The sequence below is a fragment of the Pseudophryne corroboree genome, chromosome 4, assembly GCF_028390025.1.
Source record: "Pseudophryne corroboree isolate aPseCor3 chromosome 4, aPseCor3.hap2, whole genome shotgun sequence".
NCBI lineage: Eukaryota > Metazoa > Chordata > Amphibia > Anura > Myobatrachidae > Pseudophryne > Pseudophryne corroboree.
Genome location: NC_086447.1, coordinates 516,823,958 through 516,843,585, shown reverse-complemented (window position 1 = coordinate 516,843,585; position 19,628 = coordinate 516,823,958). Strand labels below are relative to the sequence as shown.

Below are 19,628 nucleotides of genomic sequence, written 5' to 3'. Positions count from 1 at the left end.
TGTACAACTATGCATGGCTTTTTTCTGATCCTCCATCAGCTGAAGTATACAAAGGGTCGAGTTCCACCTTGTTACAGGTATGGGTCGTTGGGTCTACTAAACTTATGTTGACAGTCATTAGGTCGACCATGGAAGGTCAACATGCATTAGGTCTACTGGGACAATAGGTCAACATGGTCAATAGGTCGACATGTACTAGGCATTATTTGTTAGCACACCAATCAGTACAAACTAGTGATGAGCAGGTTCGGTTCGTCGGAATCCGAACCCCCCCCCCGAACTTCACCCTTTTTACACGGGTCCGAGGCAGACTCAGATCCTCCCGCCTTGCTCGGTTAACCCAAGCGTGCCTGAATGCCATCATCCCACGGTCGGATTCTTGCGAGATTCGCATTCAATATAAGGAGCCGCGCGTCGCCGCCATTTTTCACTCGTACATTGGAAATAATAGTGAGAGGACGTGGCTGGCGTCCTCTCAGTTTTATTCAGGTGGCTGCAAATATCTGTGCTCACTGCTTTATTGTGGGGACTGGGAACCAGCAGTATTATATAGGAGGAGTACAGTGCAGAGTTTTTGCTGACCAGTGACCACCAGTATTATACGTTGTCTGCCTGAAAAATGCTACATATCTGTGCTCAGTGTGCTGCAAATATCTGTGCTCACACTACTTTGTGGGGACTGGGTACCAGCAGTATTATATAGGAGGAGTACAGTGCAGAGTTTTGCGGACCAGTGACCACCAGTATTATACGTTCTCTGCCTGAAAAACGCTCCATATCTGTGCTCAGTGTGCTGTATATATCTGTGCTCACACTGCTTTATTGTGGGGACTGGGGACTAGCAGTATTATATAGGAGGAGTACAGTGCAGAGTTTTGGTGACCAGTGACCACCAGTATTATACATTCTCTGCCTGAAAAACGCTCCATATCTGTGCTCAGTGTGCTGCATATATCTGTGCTCACACTGCTTTATTGTGGGGACTGGGGACCAGCAGTATTATATAGGAGTAGTACAGTGCAGAGTTTTGCTGACCAGTGACCACCAGTATTATACGTTCTCTGCCTGAAAAACGCTCCATATCTGTGCTCAGTGTGCTGTATATATCTGTGCTCACACTGCTTTATTGTGGGGACTGGGGACTAGCATTATTATATAGGAGGAGTACAGTGCAGAGTTTTGGTGACCAGTGACCACCAGTATTATACATTCTCTGCCTGAAAAACGCTCCATATCTGTGCTCAGTGTGCTGCATATATCTGTGCTCACACTGCTTTATTGTGGGGACTGGGGACCAGCAGTATTATATAGGAGGAGTACAGTGCAGAGTTTTGCTGACCAGTGACCACCAGTATTATACGTTCTCTGCCTGAAAAATGCTCCATATCTGTGCTCAGTGTGCTGTATATATCTGTGCTCACACTGCTTTATTGTGGGGACTGGGGACTAGCATTATTATATAGGAGGAGTACAGTGCAGAGTTTTGGTGACCAGTGACCACCAGTATTATACATTCTCTGCCTGAAAAACGCTCCATATCTGTGCTCAGTGTGCTGCATATATCTGTGCTTACACTGCTTTATTGTGGGGACTGGGGACCAGCAGTATTATATAGGAGGAGTACAGTGCAGAGTTTTGCTGACCAGTGACCAGTGACCACCAGTATTATACGTTCTCTGCCTGAAAAACGCTCCATATCTGTGCTGCATTGTAGTATATAGTAGGAGTACAGTGCATAATTTTGCAGACCAACAGTATATAATATATAGTAGTACGGTACAGAAGGCCACTGCTCTACCTACCTCTGTGTCGTCAAGTATACTATCCATCCATACCTGTGGTGCATTTCAGTTTTGCACAGTTTGCTGACCACCAGTATATAATATATAGCAGTACGGTACAGTAGGCCACTTCTCTACCTACCTCTGTGTCGTCAAGTATACTATCCATCCATAACTGTGGTGCATTTTAGTTGTCGTGCTCAGTATATATAGTAGTAGGCCATTGCTATTGATACTGGCATATAATTCCACACATTAAAAAATGGAGAACAAAAATGTGGAGGGTAAAATAGGGAAAGATCAAGATCCACTTCCACCTCGTGCTGAAGCTGCTGCCACTAGTCATGGCCGAGACGATGAAATGCCATCAACGTCGTCTGCCAAGGCCGATGCCCAATGTCATAGTAGAGAGCATGTAAAATCCAAAAAACAAAAGTTCAGTAAAATGACCCAAAAATCTAAATTAAATGCGTCTGAGGAGAAGCGTAAACTTGCCAATATGCCATTTACGACACGGAGTGGCAAGGAACGGCTGAGGCCCTGGCCTATGTTCATGGCTAGTGGTTCAGATTCACATGAGGATGGAAGCACTGATCCTCTCGCTAGAAAACTGCAGTGCCACTCCTAGATGGGCCAGGTGTTTGTGTTGGCCACTTGGGTTGCTTAGCTTAGTCACACACAGCTACCTCATTGCGCCTCTTTTTTTCTTTGCATCATGTGCTGTCTGGGGACTATTTTTTAAATCTGCCATCCTGTCTGACACTGCACTGCCACTCCTAGATGGGCCAGGTGTTTGTGTCGGCCACTTGGGTCGCTTAGCTTAGTCATCCAGCGACCTCGGTGCAAATTTTAGGACTAAAAATAATATTGTGAGGTGTGAGGTGTTCAGAATAGACTGAAAATGAGTGGAAATTATGGTTATTGAGGTTAATAATACTATAGGATCAAAATGACCCCCAAATTCTATGATTAAAGCTGTTTTTGAGGGTTTTTTGTAAAAAAACACCTGAATCCAAAACACACCCGAATCCGACAAAAAATTTCGGGGAGGTTTTGCCAAAACGCGTCCGAATCCAAAACACGGCCGCGGAACCGAATCCAAAACCAAAACCCGAAAAATGTCCGGTGCACATCACTAGTACAAACTATTTATATATATATATATATATATATATGTTTATCATATTTTGATTAAGCATGCTGCTTTGACATGCCCCTAATGTTTATGGGTGATAGACACTATTGTTGTTCTCTGTATAGGAACTTTTGTAGTATAAAACATCCTGTTTTATGCATATGTGTTGCTTTAGACTTTAGGGCATTATCTACCATCCATAACTATATATTGTATAGATGAATGCTGATAGTATTGATTTATGTTGCTCGTACTAGATCGCGGCATTTCCATTTGCTTATGTCTCTAGCAATCCGTCTATCTTGTATACGTTGTCATTGTGATGGGGAGTACTAATGTGGGAAGTGACGTAGGGTGACGTCACTACACCTGCGCCCGACGGAGCGGGCGGCGTCCCGCCGGCCACACGCGGCAGGTACACAGGGTGATTAACAGCCTTTAAAGGTAAGACTGTTTTGTATGTACTTATAACCTGAGGAAAATGCCTTAATAATAAAACGGCATTGAAACGTTGTTTTACTAAACTGCCCATCTGAGAGATTCATTTAACAAGTCACCAGGAGTGCTACGTTTGCTGGCTGTGTATGGAATTCTTCATGAAGGCACCCGGTGCAGTAATTCCCTCAATGGAGAGCCGGAATACATGGATTGTATATATATATATATATATATATATATATATATATATACACACACACATACAATCCTGAGCCCGACACTCCAATTAGAACAAGATAGCTGTGCTGGTGCCCTAATTAATAGTTTATATAGTGCAACTTGGGTATGCCGCTCAGCTCCAAAATCCAAAAAGTACAAAACACAAGGTTTGATTATCAATGTTTCAGTGCTTTATTGGCACTATCATATAATATATATATTTATTTTTTATACTTGCAGTTCAGTTCAAACTGCATGAATCACGCAGCTTATAGATGCCTGTGAAGAAAGCACACTAGGGTAAAGCGCACCAATCTGTACAATTTACAGCAGAGTACAGAGCAGCATACAACAGCGTGTAGCATGCCCCATATACCTGTACACAGTCACTTTATACAGCACAGCCACTTGTGAGTCCGCAGTCTCAGCACAGCCACTACAGCAGAGAATAGCACAGCATTCATCAGCATGCCCCCTGTACAGTCACAGCACAGCCACTTGTGAGTCCGGAGCCCTACTCATTTATTACAGCAGAGTATAGCACAGCTTTCAGCGGTATGCCCCTATAGAGTCACAACACAGCCACTTGCATACCTCCCAACATGATCCTCCCCAGGAGGGACAGACTGCTCTGCTCCTGAACTTACCTCTTATTTTATGATTGCAATCACCTGTGCTGAAACACTTTTCTTATTCATTAACCTGTCCAAAACAGGTGCAGGCAATCATTAATGAAGAGAAAAATCCAGAAGCAGAGCATTTTGTCCCTCCTAGAGAGGGCCATATTGGGAGGTATGCACTTGTGAGTCCAGAATCCTACTAATTTATTACAGCTACTGCAGCAGAGTATAGCACTGCTTCAGCAGCGTGTCCCCTATACATTCACAGCACAGCCACTTGTGAATAGTAGCATTACATTCTTTTTATCTCAATGTGGTTATGGCTTGTACAGTACATTGCAAAATGTATTTAATAAACTATATGGGGGAAAAAAAATTATATATCTCAAATACCCCCAAAACACAGTAATACCATTTACACTATGAGAAAACATGCATTTTCAGGTACAGTATTTGTAAATGTAATAGAAACGAAAAACATATTAAAGCAAAATCTTATTAAAAGGAAAGAAAATTAGCACTTCATGTATTACTCTAAGGCTGCATGCATGAATTCACAGAATGATTTATTATACATCAGATAACATGATATGGTTAACTAAGCCAGCAATGCTATAACTAATTTTTCACAAGACCACAGGCAAATTCAAATGTTTGGCTTCAGGTGGTAGCTATTTTGTAAACAACATGCAGGATTTTTAACTGACTTAGGAAATAAGAAAATTATTTCCTTTGTTTCTTTGTTTATACAACGTATTGTTAGGTCTGAAATTGGGTAAGAAAGAGGGCGCTCAATAAAAAATCCATAAAATGACTTTATATACAGGTATGTATAAAATAACACATAAAATACCATTAAGGATTAGATTGGGAATTTACATAAATGACTTCCCATGGATGTACGGTGAGAAAAAATGACTCCGGAGGCACTGGCTAGTACCAGAGCCATATTTACCAACAATATATGAGCTCAAGGGTCCATGTGGGCATTATACAAAGATTCAGCAGCATATACTGCTGAAAAAAATGTGGTGATTTTTGTGAGTTTTGTGTGGAAAGGTAGGCTCACCTGTCAGACTTTTTACTTCAGAGTTTTGACTATAAAAATGATTAGAATAATACAAAGAAGATACCCTAGTGGAAACCAGAGGTGGATTCACTGCTAGGCATCAGCATAGGGCCTGGGGGGTCTCAAGGGGCCCGTGGTCAAGCCCCCTGAAATCCGGCTCTGATCTGTGTCCAGGCCCGGCCCGCCCGTTACGCGGGGTACGCGTTCGGGTAAGGCGCCACAGGGAAGAAGGCGCCGGCAGCCTAGATCACGCGCGTGCTTCTCCTGCCTGCCGCCCTGCCCCTCAGTCTGGTCTCCGGCAGTGACGGCGGAGTGTATAACTCAAAACAGGTGCCGGTTCGTTAGCTAATCAGAGCTCACGGACCGGCGCCTGATTTGAGATATACACGCTACTGTCACCGCCGGAGACCAGATTGAAGGGCAGATCGTCAGGCAGGAGAAGCGCGCGCTGAGCTCTCTACACAGTGGTGAGCAGCACTGTCGGGGCATATGTGGCACTGTGGGGGCATATCTGGCACTGTGAGCACATGGCAATGTGGGGGCATATCTATATCTGTATGTGGCACTGTGGGGGCATATCTGTGGTACTGTGGGGTCATATGTGGCACTGTGGGCACATGGCACTGTGGGTGCATATCTATCTGGCACTGTGGGGTCATGTGTGGCACTGTAGGGTGCTATGTGGCACTGTGGGGGGCATATCTAGCACTTTGGGCACATGGCAATGTGGGGGCATATCTGTATCTGGCTGGCACTGTGGGGTCATATGTGGCACTGTGGGCACATGGCACTGTGGGGGCATATCTGTATCTGGCACTGTGGGGGCATGTCTAGCAATGTGAGGGCATATGTGGCACTGTGGGCACATGGCAATGTGGGGGCATATCTGTATCTGGCACTGTGGGGTCATGTGTGGCATTGTGGGCATATCTAGCAATGTGGGGGCATATCTGTATGTGGCACTGTGGGGTCATATGTGGCACTGTGGGGGCATATCTGTATGTGGCACTGTGGGGTCATATGTGGCACTGTGGGGGCATATCTGTATGTGGCACTGTGGGGTCATATGTGGCACTGTGGGCACATGGCACTGTGGGGGCATATCTATCTGGCACTGTGGGGTCATGTGTGGCACTGTGGGGTGCTGTGTGGCACTGTGGGGTGCTATGTGGCACTGTGGGGGCATATCAGGCACTTTGGGCACATGGCAATGTGGGGGCATATCTGTATCTGGCTGGCACTGTGGGGCTGTGTGTGGCACTGTGGGGTCACATGGCAATGTGGGGGCATATCTGTATCTGGCATGGTGGGGGCATATCTGGCACGGTGGGGGCATATCTGGCACGGTGGGGGCATATCTGGCACAGTGGGGGCATATCTGTATGTGGCACTGTGGGGGCATATCTGGCACTGTGGGGGCATATCTGGCACTGCGTGCACATGGCAATGTTGGGGCATATCCATATCTGTATGTGGCACTGTGGGGTCCTATGTGGCACTGTGGGGGCATATCTGTAATTGGCACTGTGGGGTCATATGTGGCACTGTGGGCACATGGAACTGTGGGGTCATGTGTGGCACTGTGGAGGCATATCTAGCACTTTGGGCACATGGCACTGTGGGGGCATATCTGTATCTGGCACTGGGGTCATATGTGGCACTGTGGGAGCATATCTGGCACTGTGGGGGCATATCTGTATCTGGCACTGTGTTGGGCATATCTAGCACTGTGGGCACATGGCACCCACTATCTTTCTGTGACCCCAGCCTCCTCAGTCACCCACTATCTCCATCACTTCTGCCACCCAGTCACGCACTTTCTCCCTGTCACTGACAATCTCCCTGGACCCTTGGGGGTACTATTATGTGGCCACGCCCCTTCCTTGTGAGACCACACCTCTTAAAATTTGATCCCATCAAGGGGCGCTAAATTCGCTTACCAAAAAAAATTAAGCTTGGGCCGGCCCTGTCTCTGCCTCAGGGCTCGGGGCCGGCTAGCACATTAGGCAGACTTCGCAGGCGCATATGGTACCACAATGTAAGGGAGCCATAGATGTGACAACTGCCACCGGACCGCCATCAGGATCAGACCATTAATGTCTGTGTGAGTCACTCACAGCGGGACAGGAACCGCATCGACCTGGGCTCTGTGGACCGGCGGTAGAGGAGGAAGTGCTGCGGTGAGATGCTGGCTGGCTACCTGCAGGTGCTGTGTGGTCGAGCTTCGGTGACCTGCAATAGAGGAGGCAGGCGGAGGAGCCTGGAGTAAGGTGCCAGCTGGCTGTGCACCTTGGGCTCTGGGGCCAGGTGCTGATGGTGTAAGTAGAAAAGCTGCTGGCTGGGGTGAGTGGGTGGCTGCAGCTGCTCATCTTCCACAATGAGGCTGCTGGAAGTAATTGGGATTAAACCTTTTCCAGTGCTGTTGTGTGTATGGAGCGAGACACCGCGTGTGTGGGGCAGCATGTGTATGCAGTTATGGGGGTGATGTATTTGTGAGGCTATGGGGGCAGTGTGAATGGGGGAAGTGCCTGCCTCTTTTGTCAGTCCATTGCCAGTTTCTTATGGCAGCCCTGCCAACTGGTCACCCAGGTGCCGCTATCTGCCGCTATCTCCTTCTGCCAGCCAGCAGTGCCTCCCTGCCCACCAGGTAGTCGCCGCCCAGGGGGGAGTGTAAATTAGCCTCATGCAAGTGTACGATCACATGTGCACACCATGTGAAAATGTCCCTCAGTCAGCGGACAGCTGCAAATCCGTTCACAACTTTCTCACCAACAAATGTTTTTTCCAGTGTGTGCAGTCTGTGCGCAGCCCAGGACTTACTCCTACAGTGCGAAAAAAACGGCTGATCGGGGCCAGAGCTGATGTCACACACCCTCCCAGAAAACGCTTGGGAATGCCTGCGTTTTTCCAGACACGCCCATTAAACGGTCAGTTACCACCCACAAATGTCCTCTTCCTGTCAATCACCTTGCAAATGTCCGTGCAATCGAAATTTTCACACCCTGACGCTGTTTGGCGATGCACATGCGCATGGCAGTGCATATGCATGCACAGTCATTCGATAATCTGCCGCTGTGCAAAAATGCACAGCAGTGATCAGGTCTGAATCGGACTCTATGTCTCTCTCTCTCCCCATACCTATCTATCTCTTTCCCACCTCAGGCCTTCCTCTCTCCCCATGTGTCTCCCCCATTATTGCATGGTGCATAATGTGTAAGGGGCATTATGGTGTGTGGCATAACGTGTAAGGAGCATTAATATAAAGAGGAAAATCCCATAACAATGTAAGCAGCATGAATCAGCAACAAAAATATAGTGCTACAGATTGTTTGAGGAAGGGGGCCGCAAACGGGTATCTTGCCTAGGGCCCCATTAGGTTTAAATCTGGCTCTTGTGGAAACCTTTGGAAAACTGTGCATTTTGGAAGTTTAACAGCTTATCACACTAATATATTTTAGCATTATACCAAAAAGCATACATCATTACAATAGCAATTTCATTTAGAACATAATACAATGAACTTTATAAAACAATTTTACATTTTGAAAACAATTAGTTACTATATGTACTGAACTGTGGAAAGTACATTTCTACTTCTCACACAATATTCATTAGTACTTCATTGAGAAGACATTTGCTGCAGTTAAATATACCTCTCAACATTGGTGGCCAGTGGGTCTGGACCTTTGGCTTGCCAAAGGCGAGCCTAGGTCAGAAAAGGGGTGGTGCCTAGAAAAAGTGGCAGAGCCTCATGGCACTCCCGTTTTCATCACTGTGGGGGCATGCCCAGCACTCTGTTATGCCGGGCTGTCCCCCAGGCTCTCTCTGCACTGTGAATAAATGCTCTGCACATGCGCACAGATGATTTTCTTCTGTCACTGAAGCACAGATTTTTCATTCTTCTATCACAGCACGGTGTTGTGGATCTTTTCCTTCCTTTACCAGTCTGGTTTTGAATGGACTAAGTCTGTTGATACTTATTCCAGTTTTGAAATTCCTCCTTTGGTTGCCACCAACTTTTCTTAAAATTTCATTGTAAGTGTTACCTTCTTCACATAAACTCTTTCTAGGTGACCAGGCAACTCTTTTTACTTTGCTTGTCATAATAAATGGGTTACATAGCTTACTGCAGGAAATTAAAGTTAAAAAAAAAACACAACGCATAAAAACAGCGACCAACTTACTGATAATCAAACATCTAAATAAAATGTTTTACTATAAATTCTGGCAGTAACAAACGTACGCTTACTCATGCGAACACATTATTGGATCTATTTTGTGACATCACAACACCTGATTGGCTATCACAACAGTCACTCTTATTGGTCAGATTTGAGTTGAAGTCCCCTCTCTCCTCTCTTTACATAAAGTCTCCCTATCTTTATTTAGCAATAATTTTTTAAGTAATAAAGATAATTCATTGCGGCGAACTGCATTATATTGTGTATAAGATTATCTGTCCAGTGATTCTTACCTTCATAGGATTTTCTTTAAAAATAATGCAGTTATATGCAATTAAACCCTAAAAACACATTTTCCAAAAGGTTTCCACAATTTTGGCCACAACTGGTATTTCTAATATATTCTTTGTATTTTTCGTATACTGTACTTTATATAGTCAAAACTCTGTTTACGTTAGTATGACAGGAAAGGCTCTGCCTCATCTCACCGCATATCTATACTTCCATATGATCATACACAGCCCACAATAAATGCAAATGTAAGTTCTAAAATGTAATTAAAAATGATATGCTGTAGAATGTCCACTGATACCAAGAACAAAAGATTAGAGCTGGATAATGACTATATCTTGTCCAGACCACAATCTCCTTAGAACAGATTTCTCTAATGTGGTATTTTCCTTAAGATCCAAATGAGATGCCCGTGCTTGTGTATGAGTTCATAACAGGTTCTCAAAATATATGCTCATACCAATAGAGACACCCAAAAAACATGGCCCACAGGCCAAAATCAGTAAAAATAGGATTTTGGTACTTACCAGGTAAATCCTTTTCTTTGAATCCATAGGGGGCACTGGAGTACTCCACAGGAAGTAGGCACTGAATAAATTAATTTTGGAACTATACCTCCCCTCCATATCCCTGAGTACCTCAGTGTTTTTTACTGAGCCGAACAGGAGCGATAGAGAGGTTGACAAAGGAGCATTACATATAACATAACGGACAACAATAAAGTTGACCCAACATTACTGAGAACTAAACAGTTGACACCATAACTTGTTAATCTGAACCAGTCGGTGAAAGTGTGTTACCATAAGATCTACTGAACCTACCCCAAACCAGGTAAACTGCTCTGGGTGGGCGTCCAGTGCCCCCTATGGATTCAAAGAAAAGGATTTACCTGGTAAGTACCAAAATCCTATTTTCTTTTTCATCCACTAGGGGTCACTGGAGTACTCTTGGGACGTACCAAAGTTTCCCTCGCGGGCGGGAGAGCTGTTTGGCACCTGTAACACTAGGCAGCCAAAGCTAGATGCTGATGCCGCAAACGTATCAAACTTGTAGAGGCGCACAAACGTGTGCACCGAAGACCATGTAGCCGCCCGGCAAAGCTGTGTCGTAGAAGCTCCACGACTCGCTGACCATGATGTTCCCACAGCACGTGTGGAATGAGCTGTTATCGATGTAGGCGGCTGTAACCTAGCATGAAGGTAAGTCTGACGTATGGTCACTTTAATCCAACTGGATAAGGTCTGCCTAGAAGCTGGCCAACCCATCTTGGCAGCATCATAGAGAGCAAACAACGTATCCGTCTTACGAACGGTCGACGTTCGGGATACATAAATGCGTAATGCGCGTACCACATCCAACCTACCAGAGTCTCCTGTTAACATAGGAACTACTATTGGTTGATTGATGTGAGAAGATGACACTACCTTTGGTAGAAAAGCAGAATTCGCTCGGAATTCCGCTCTGTCATCATGAAACACTAAATACGGTGGTTTGCACGACAAAGCACCCAATCTGAAACACGCCTTGCTGACGCTAAGGCTAAAAGAAACATTATTTTCCCAAGTGAGAAATTTAATATCCACTTGTAAGGGTTCATAATAAAAAGACTAAGAAATCTAAAAACCAGATTCAAGTCTTATGGGGCAGTAGGTAGAGTGAATGGAGGCTGAACTCTGAGGACACCCTGCATAAAAGGTGTGAACCGACGGCAATAGGGCCAATCTACTATGAAAATAAATGGACAACGCCGATATCCGCACTTTTAGTGTGGATAAACTCAGACCTCTATCTAACCTAGGCACGCCAAATTCTGTAATAATGAGCTGCCGTAACCGGCTTCCTAGCTCGTAACATGGTTGGAATACCCGATTCTGGAATGCCCTCTCTTCTTAAGAGGGCTGTCTCAACAGCCACCCCGTCAAACGCGGCCGCGCTAAATCGGGTAAAAGGAACGGACCCTGCTGTAACAGGTCAGAACGTAGTGGGAGCGGCCAAAGACCGACTGCGAGTAGACCGCGGAGATCCGAGAACCAAGCTCTACGAGGCCAAAGAGGCGCCACTAGTATAACTGTGACGGACTCTCCTTTGATCCATTTTAGCCACAGAGGGAGCAGCGGAAACGGTGGAAATAGATACGCGAGACTGTATGGCCACGCGATTGTGAGAGCATCCACCGCCACTGCCTTTGGATCTCTCGTTCTGGACACGACCTAGGGCGTTTGATGATTGTGGCGAGATGCCATCAGGTCCACCTGCGGGTAACTCCACTTCTGGACCAGCATGTGAAATACTTCTGGATTTAATGCCCATTCTCCTGGACGAAAATTCAGACGGCTGAGATAATCCGCCTCCCATTTGTCCACTCCCGGAATGACTACTGCCGACAATATCATTTGGTGATACTCGGCCCAATAGAGGATTCAAGCTACAGATGTGACTGCTTACATCTTTGCTTTTTTTTTTTTTTACAAATTTGGCACAACATGCAAAACACAGCTAAACTGTTTTTCATGAGAAGTGAGTGTGAATTTAAAAATTTTTGTTTGCCATAAAAGAATATGTATAAAGTAACATATTAAGGCAGCAAATTAAGAAAAAAAAACACAAGACATGACTAAATCTCTGAGTATATAGCATGCAAAACCGTGCCATACATGACGGGACACAGCAAAGATGCACGTGGACACATCTGTACCTCCCGCATTGCCATACGGTTTTTCGTTCCTCCTTGTTTGTTGATGTATGCGACTGCTGTCGCATTGTCTGACTGCACCTGAACAGCCTGAGCCTGCAGCCTGTGCACTGCTTATAGTAGCGCATTGTAAATTGCCCGGAGTTCCAGGACATTTATAGACAGCAATCTTTCGTGATCCGCCCAGAGACCCTGGAGCTGATAATTTTGAACTACAGCTCCCCAACCTCTGAGACTTGCGTCCGCCGTGAGAATTATCCAATTCCAGGCACCGAACCGTTTCCCTGCGGTTAGATTCTGTACTTTGAGCCACCAGAGTAGAGACTCTCTGGCCCTTGGAGACAACCTCACTTCTGCAGTAAATCTGCAGATGCGAGCCCGACCACTGTGCGAACACATCCAATTGAAAAGGACGTGAGTGAAGTCCTCCGAACTGAAGCGCTTCGAAAGCCGCCACCATTGTCTAATAGGCGAATGCACAAGTGAACCGAGACTGTGCGTGGCTTGAGCACTAATTGTACCAGATGACGAATGACCTGTACTTTCTGTTCGGGTATGTAAATTCTTTGATTTACCGTATTGAGAATCATACCTAGGAATTGAAGTCGTTGAGACGGAATCATTCAGAAATTCGCGTAGACAATGGTAGGAAATCAGATTTTCCTCCCCACTTGGTCTGCGATCTATCTTGTTTGGAATCTGACTCCGCCTGTTAGGAACGTAGCCAAAGTGGACGTTATGCGCTACTAGCGAAGCTGAAAACGCAAGAACCAACTGCCAACGTCCAAAGAAGCTGTAGGCAGCAAGAAGTGTAAGGTGGTCTTTATTTAGGGCAAACCTGAACTGGAATGCCCTGCAACTACAGCCTTGTTACCTCAAACCCTTACCAAAGCAGGGCGAAGCAACAGCCCTACTGCTGTGTAGGGTATACTCCGATATGTAGTAAAACACCCAATAAATGCAATTGTCTCTGATTGGAAATTGTTCAGCCTTCGCTGAGAACCTGACGTACTGGCCTGGTGCTATGAGGGCTGGCGGCAAATCGACCGCAACAATGTAACTGAAACTGTCTGTGCAGTCTTTACGCAGAGTACTAACCACTATACGATCACGGCAACTTAAACGAGCCAGGTAGGAGACGAACCTACAATCTTGTTATGCATAGTCAGATGCGTTATACATTGCGCCACTGGCCCAGATTCGTATTTGTCCGACACACTGTGTGACAGACTTTGCAGCAAAGCTGCTTGTTTGATTATGCATAAATGCATATAGCAGAGGATAGTTTCAATCTGCCTACCTCTGGGTTATGGGCCCAGCATGCTTCCATTGCAGTACTCTGCTGCACATGTAAGTGCAAGAGATCATGTACTCCAACCAGTAAGTACACCACGGAAGTACCGTGTGTATAAACCTGCATTACCGTGCATGTGGTTACCAGCAATAGTGAATCTTCCTGTAGAGTCATGCTGTACAAAAACAATTAATAAATTAAACTCCTAACAACACCCAGCTCCTCCAGAGTCTAAGTGTTGTAGGGCAGCAACTTCCGAGAAAGAACCAGGAAGTAACATTAAAAGAAAAAATTGTCCTACCATGGATTTTTTTTTTTTTAAACACCTGTTAAACCAGGATCTGAACCAGTGTCCATGCAAACACAATGTTCACTGTGGCCGGAAAGCCTAACCACTTGGCTACAGAGCCACCTGTAAAAACAATAAGCAAAGCTGCTGTGGTGTGGCCATGTTTGCAGTGCTCAACAGATAGTGTTAATAAGCACTGAGTGCTGACCAATTATTCTTGCTTACTGCAAAATAGACTTTTAATGTCAGCATATTATATATATATATATATATATATATATATATATATATATATATATATATATATATATATATATATATATATATACATACACATTTTTTTTTTTTATAATAATATCAAACACAGTGCAACATCCAATTGAGGATACAACCATCATCCACAAACACATGTATGCTAAGCCATATGGAAGCATTTCCAATGTACTCACTGAGGAAACCCATGGCCAATTATGTACTGAGACTGTTAACACTATCTGGTGTATAGACAGTAGTTGAACCCAGGATTCGAACCAATGACCCTGCAAGCAGCATCTACACTGTTGGCGGGAAGCCTAACCAGTAGGCTACAGAGTCTCCCTGATACACAGGTATAACACATTTTTACAAGTCTGAAACTAAGTGTGACCTCGCACAGGCTTAAAACCTGAGATGACTGCTGCTTGACCACAGCTTAGTTAATGGGCCCTTCTAGTGGCCGGCGCCGGGAGCGCGCTCTGGAGAGCTATCCTGACTGTAAAACCTATGGTAGGTTTATATTGATAGTGTAAGGCCAAACTGAGCTATTTTTAACAGTTTAAACTAGCATGTATTAGTATGCAATCTAGTTGGATCACCAGTTTCCCCCAGATGGCAAAACAGTATGCAACCCTGCTTAGCTTCCAAGCTCAGATGAGTTTGGGCGTATCCAGTGTGGTGTGGCTGTAGAATAAAAATACCTACAGCACCTTGTACTCCCAGGTGGCTAATCAGGCCCAACACTGCTTAGCTTCCAAAATCAGATGAGATTGGGCGTATCCAGTGTGGTGTGGCCAAGTGAATTAAGCCAAAGCTGCTGCAGGTGAGAGTGAACTCACACGGCTCCACAGATACTGTTTTATAAGCACCATGTGCTGACCAATTGTTATAACATATCTTACTTTACAACAAATGAACAAAGCCAGTATTTGGCTGCCACAACCATGATTCAGATTTGCAGTCTTTAGGATAATATCATTATAAACAGTTATGATATAAATAATTATGTATATCCAGGGGTTAAAGTGAGCCGGAACGGGCCGGAACTGCGTTCCGTCAGTTCCACCAGGAGACGGAACGCAGTTCCGCCTCCCCCGGCTCACCTAACCCGATGTCCCGGGCGGCGCTGCAGGGAGATGCCGGGCGCCCGCTGAGATCGCGTTACCAGCGGGCGCCCGTCTCCCTCTCCGCAGCGGCAGCCGGAGGCAGGAGCTCAGTACTGAGCTCCGGCTTCCGGCTCTGTCAGTGCGCGCTATGGGAGAGACGTCATGACGTCTCTCTCATAGTGCAGAGGAGCGGGCGGCGAGAGAGGACTGCGGCGGGAGCGGGGCTAGGTAAGTATAGTTCTTTCCCCCCCCTCCTTCCTATATGTATACCACAGGCGTTTCTACTGGGGGCCTTTACTACTGGGGCAAACTACAGAGGGGCAAGCTACTGGGGGGCTCTAGTACTGGGGGCAAACTACTGGGGGGCTTTACTGCTGGGGCAAACTACAAGGGGCAAACTACTGGGGGGCTCTAGTACTGGGGGCAAACTACTGGGGGGCTTTACTGCTGGGGCAAACTACAAGGGGCAAACTACTGGGGGGCTCTAGTACTGGGGGCAAACTACTGGCGCAAACTACAGAGGGGCAAACTACTGGGGGGCTCTAGTACTGGGGGCAAACTACTGGGGACCTTTACTACTGGGGGGCTCTAGTACTGGGGGGCTTTACTGCTGGGGCAAACTACTGGGGGCAAACTACTGGGGGCATTACTACAAGGGGGCAAGCTACAAAGGGGCAAACTACTGGCAGCATTACTACTGGGGGCTAAACTACAAGGGGGCATAATTACAGGAGCTAAACTACTGGGGGTATAACTACAAGGGGGCAAACTACTGGGGACATTACTAACTTTGGCAAACTACATGGGGGCTAAACTACAGGGGCTAAACAACTGGGGGCACAACTGCAGGGGGCATTACCACTGGGGGCTAAACTACATGAGGGCAAAACTACTGGGGGCATTACCACTCAGAGGCTAAACTAGAGGGGGGGGTGTAAATTGCTGGGGTCATAACTGCAGGGGCATTACCAGTATTGGCATGACTACTGGGGCTAAACTACAGGGGCTAAACGACTAGGGGCAATACTACACAGGGGCATTACCATTAACGGCATTACTGATGGGGTGCACAGCTAATGAGGGCATTGTAAAGGGGGCACTTCATAAGGGGCACTACTGTTGGGGACATTGCATAAGGGGCACTACTACTGTGGGCATTGTATAAGGGATGCTACTGCTGGGGGCATTACTGTATGGGCCGACAAAGAAGTTGCGTTCCTGGTCCGCCCTCCGTCGCTCCGCCCCTACCATCTCCGCCGCACTGGAAGCCCAGGTTCCAGACTCCCAGCTGCAGCGGATCTGGGACCAGGCCGGCTTTATTATTCCTGCCGCTGCATCGAGCTTCTGTGACCGCGGCACTACTAGTTCAAATCTGTCGCTGATTGGCTGCCGGTCCGCAGCAGTTTTGAAATATTAGCGCCGTAGTCACAGGAGCTCGATGCGGCGGCAGGGATAATAAAGCCAGCCTGGTTCCAGATCCACTGCAGCCGCCCTCAGCCTCTTCTGCCGCCCCGCCCTCGGACCTCTGCGCACCCACAGCCTCCTCCTCCGCACTATCTCCGAGGCCCACAGCCTCCTCCACGTCACGCCTACCACAGCCTACTCATCCACAGCACCGCAGACCACCGCCGCTGCTAAACAGGTAATCTAACCTGCTGCCTTTCTCTCTCCCTAGTCCCTACTGTATTCCCCTGCTGTCACTTTCCATGTCCCTGCTGTCACTTTCCATGTCCCTGCTGTCACTTTCCATGTCCCTGCTGTCACTCTCTCTGTCACTCTATAATGTGAATTTCGGCTCATTCTCTGTGCTATAATGTGAATTTTGGCTCATTCTGTGTGCTATAATGTGAATTTCGGCTCATACCGTGTGCTATAATGTGAATTTCGACTCATACTGTGTGGTGTAATGTGAATTTCGGCTCATACCGTGTGGTGTAATGTGAATTTGGCTCATACTGTGTGGTGTAATGTGAATTTGGCTCATACTGTGTGGTGTAATATGAATGTGGCTCATACTGTGTGGTATAAATGTGAATTTCGGCTCATACTGTGAGCTATAATGTGAAAGGGGTCCTATTGTGGTGCATAATGTGTATAAGGGGTATATGGTGTGGTAAACTACACTGAAGGGCACGCCCCCTTTTGCGTGGCCACGCCCCCTTGTCAGGAGTGCGCGCGCCTTCGGCGCGCACATAATTGCACCCTTCACTTTTCCATACCCCCACTTCAAAATTTCCACTTGGGTACTACTACTGTGGGCATTATTACTATTGTGTGACCACGCCCCTTTCTTTTTGAGACCACACCCCCTTTTTGCTGCGCGCGCCTACGGCGCGCGCAATACCTTTATTTCATGGGCGCCGTGGGAAGGGGGGTGAGTTCCACCACCTCTCTAGGACCACTTTAAGCACTGTGTATATCCATGTTTTAGACATGGCAGGGAAACTGCTTATTAGTAATTGCTGGTGTCTTACTCATGCAGACGGACAATAATCAAAACAAAAACAAAGACAGACAACTTGCACGACTCAGTAAATAGCACTAAGGTGTCTCTATAAATATATATCTGGCCAAGTGCAGTGCACGCCAGCCATATGCCTGCTCCCAAATTCCCCTTAACACCCCTGCGCCTTCAATGGAGGAGAGATGTAACACAGGAAATTCTGGAAATACAACAGGAAACATGGTTAATCTTGTTTTAACAAAGACTTCATAGCCTTTTGTACTACATATGCAGCGCTGCTGTATTCCCTTATCAGTAAGAGTTGAATCATGAGATTTTATCCAGTGACCCTGACATTTCTGTGTGCAGGGAACATCACTGTGGCAGCAAAGTTACTCACTAGGCTAAGAAACCTGCCTTTTGACTCTCATTTGTGTGTCCCCCCATGCTCCGTATACCGTTCTCTATACACGGAGCCGGGCTATGGTGGAGAGGGAGCCCGAAGCGGCATCGAGGGCCTGGGCCACACACACACACAGTATTCCACACAGTGGGGCGGCAGCGTGAGCTGACCGCCCCGTTCAACATACCTGGACCCTGTGGTGCGGGCTATGACGGGGCTTCTCTGTAAGTTCCGTCCAGCCTTTACTGCAGGTTTTAGTCCTGCAGGTGGTAGTGAGGTCCGACACCCACAGCTGCTAAAGCAGCCTTCACTTATCCCGGACCCACGCCTATTGGAAGGGGGGGAAGGGATGTGGTAAATCGTTGAAAAAATAAAAACTTAGAAAAAATCCAATGAAAAGGGGACCTCTGTAGCAGCAAAGCCACAAGCCTACTAACTGTGTCGAGCACAGAAAAAACACTGAGGTACTCAGGGATATGGAGGGGAGGTATAGTTCCAAAATTAATTTATTCAGTGCCTACTTCCTGTGGTAGCCGTCCATATCCCAAGAGTACTCCAGTGACCCCTAGTGGATGAAAAAGAAATATAGAATATACTGTATATACAGATATACACACACACACACATTAGACAAGGGGAATAATTATATATCAATAAATCATATGTACTGTCTGGTTTACATTACATGGGGCTGATGTTTACAATCTCTCTGTTCACCCATCAGGGTGTGAGCTCATGACAGTGATAATGCCCTTTGAGTGGTGTACCATACAGCACTTTAATCTTATGAGCTTCATATCACTGCGAGACTTCATCAGGGATTAATCTCATATAGATGTCAATTTATATCACAGGAAAAATAATTAATGAAATATCAAATAAATCAATAAAATGGACTGTGGATTACTGGTGCAACAAAGTGACATCCCACTTAATATGTCCAATTGGAGGCCTCTGTGTAATATTGCTCCACCTGACCAACAGTAGCCGAGGCCATGGAAAACCCAACTGTTTCCAAACTTAACGTTTCTCCATGTTTTACAGTAGCGTTTCCACAGAGGAAGCTCAGTGGTAGGTAGGGCACCCTTTAGCTTCACTTTGCATTGCAGTAGAAAACAGCATAGAACATGGCATGCTACTCAAACTATTAACATTGGTTGATAAACTGTAGAAGGGGCCTTTAATATTTCAGTAAAGGTAAGTATTGACACATCCATAATTGGGCCTAAAGACAATCTAGTAGGAAAGCATAAGGCTATAGAAAAAAAGATAATTAAGTCATGACTAGGCACTCAAGCTAAAAAGGCAAAAAATCTTAATAAAAAACCCAGAGAGAGTGCAATATATTTGAGGAAAGATTCCATCCCACTGATTTACTAGATTCAATACTGCCTTAATCCCCCTCTCTTTTA

General features: G+C 46.1%; 1 protein-coding gene across 4 annotated transcripts in view; it reads right to left on the bottom strand.

The window, feature by feature from the left end:
- Nucleotides 1-19,628, bottom strand: part of LOC134911569 (uncharacterized) — a 301,968-nt gene that overhangs the window by 272,035 nt on the left and 10,305 nt on the right. The gene's annotated exons all lie outside the window — the stretch shown is intronic.